General features: G+C 55.9%; 1 long non-coding RNA gene across 1 annotated transcript; it reads right to left on the reverse strand.

The window, feature by feature from the left end:
• Positions 1 to 83: 83 nt before the first annotated feature.
• Positions 84 to 1,376, reverse strand: LOC117872792. Its single transcript, XR_004644606.1, has 3 exons — positions 1,302 to 1,376; positions 807 to 902; positions 84 to 181 (listed from the first exon to the last, which is right to left on the reverse strand). It is a non-coding gene; the product is annotated as an uncharacterized LOC117872792 (long non-coding RNA).
• Positions 1,377 to 2,129: the final 753 nt, after the last annotated feature.

Here is a 2,129-nt window from a genome sequence, read left to right on the forward strand (position 1 = left end):
GAGTTATACAGGAGGGGCGACTAGATGCACATAATGGTCCTTTCTGACCTGAACCTCTATCAATCGCTACATTTTCTGCTGTGAGGAAGAGAACTCTGGACCTATTTTCTCTCATTCACTTTCAGTCGGAATAATTTCAATCCAGGCCAAAGGATTTCCTCTTCCATTGTGTCTTCAGCACCTTTGCGAGCAACCAGTTACTGTTACCCACAGGTTTCCAGTTTCAACCTGTCCCTGGGTGAGATGGCCAGGAAAGGGGTTGGAGCTCAACTGCACCTAGCCCAGGTGATGCAGCTCCCTAGGGCGAAGGGAAGAAGTGTGGGGGTCAAGACGCAGCCTGTGACTAGGACCCAGGCCTGCTGAGAGATAGAAGGGCAGCCTGTGCTCAGCCAGGAGAGAGACCCCAAGGGAAGCAGGCATGGGAGGGGCTTGGAGCGTCCTTTAAAGGTGAGGGACAAGCTGGGAAGGGGCCAGGCTGAGCACTAAGGACAAGGCCCTAGGAGGGAAAGACAGGGCAGTTTAGGAGATGGGGCAGATAGTCCAGTTGGTTTCGGCTCCCAGGACCAGACACCCAGAGGTGAAGGTGATTGTCGGGGCTTCTGTCCTTCTTCCCCAGTGTAGATTTGATAGTGGAGAAGACTGATGCCGTAAGGGGGAAGTGAGTTACCCCAAGGTCACCCAGTGAGTTTATATCACAAATGCATCCTCGGAAGGATCCAATAGAAACATGGATTTTCCAGTCTCTTCTTTCTAGGAGTCCCCAGGGCTAAGGTAAAACCCCTGCGGACCCTCCCCATTCTGCTCACCTCCAAGATGTGCTGGAGTTTGTCTGTGCTGGGGGGTGCTGTCAGCAGGATCGAGAGCTCGTCATCCATGTTCTCTGGGCAGGCCTTGCTCAGAGCCTGCCAGCGGAGGGAGACCAGGGGTCAGGAGCCTGCATTAGCACCGGTGTGCCATTGACCAAGAGCTGGCTGAGGTAAGCGCCGCCTGGCCGGAGCTCGCACCCAGAAACCCTGCCCCAGGTCGGAACCCCCTCCCACACCCAAATTCCCTCCCAGACCTCACATCCGGCACCCCAACCCCCTGCCCCAGGTCGGAACCCCCTCCTGTACCCTAATCCCTCCCAGACCCCACACCCCCACCCCAATCCCCTACCCCAGCCCTGAGCCCCCTCCCGCACCCAAACTCCCTCCCAGTCTCTGCACCCCAACCCTCTGCCCCAGCCCGGATCCCCCTCTGGCACCCCAACCCCCTAATCTCCAGCCCAATCCCAGAGCTTGCATCCCCACCAGAGCCCTCACCCCTCCCTGCACTCCAACCCCCAGCTCCAGCCCAGTGAAAGTGAGTGAGGGTGTGAGAGCGAACGACTGAGAGAGATGGGCTGGGCTGGAGTGAGTGGGGGTGGGGCCGTAGAGAAGGGCATGAAAGGGGTTGGATCAAGGGCGTTTGGTTTTGTTCAAGTAGAAAGTTGACAACCCTACTTAAGGACCTTTGAAAAGCAGCCTCCTTAGCACCGCTCCTGATACCAGGGGCCAAGGCGCCCCCAGACATGAGAACCACAATAGGCCAGAGCAAAACGCTGCGTTAGAAATCGGAGCTCAGGCTGCCAAGCCAACGATAGCTGACAGACAGGAGATGCAGGAATTAAGGTTGTGCCTTCAGCCAGCAACTGGTGTTCATCCGTTTGCACCACACACACACCTGTAGGCAGGGCCACTATTTCCTTGTCTGTCTGCCTGTTTAGCATCTCTCGGGCCTTACTGTGCCCATCACCGTGGTGTCTGAGTGGCAAACCAAGGGTTTGACGTGTGCATATGAAACTGCCTGACTGGAAGGACGTGGTTTGGTGTGAATCAGTGACTGCTGGGGCGATTGGTGGCAGAAGGCTCTGAGGGCCTGGCTCATTCCGACCTGGCTCATTCCAATGGCTTCTACAGCTCAGAGCAGCCCAGTCTCCTGCCTGGGTCCGACGCAAACCAGGAAGTACAGGACCACGGTTAATAAGAACAGCTCAAAAGATCATTTTCGCTGACCCAGCCCTGCAAAGATTTCCAGCTTAGGTTTGCATTTTCAGCAAAAGTTCTTCTTGATTATTTTCTCCCAACCCCCTTCTGCCTCCATAATAGCCA

This window comes from Trachemys scripta, chromosome 2 (assembly GCF_013100865.1).
Source record: "Trachemys scripta elegans isolate TJP31775 chromosome 2, CAS_Tse_1.0, whole genome shotgun sequence".
Taxonomy (NCBI): Eukaryota; Metazoa; Chordata; order Testudines; family Emydidae; genus Trachemys; species Trachemys scripta.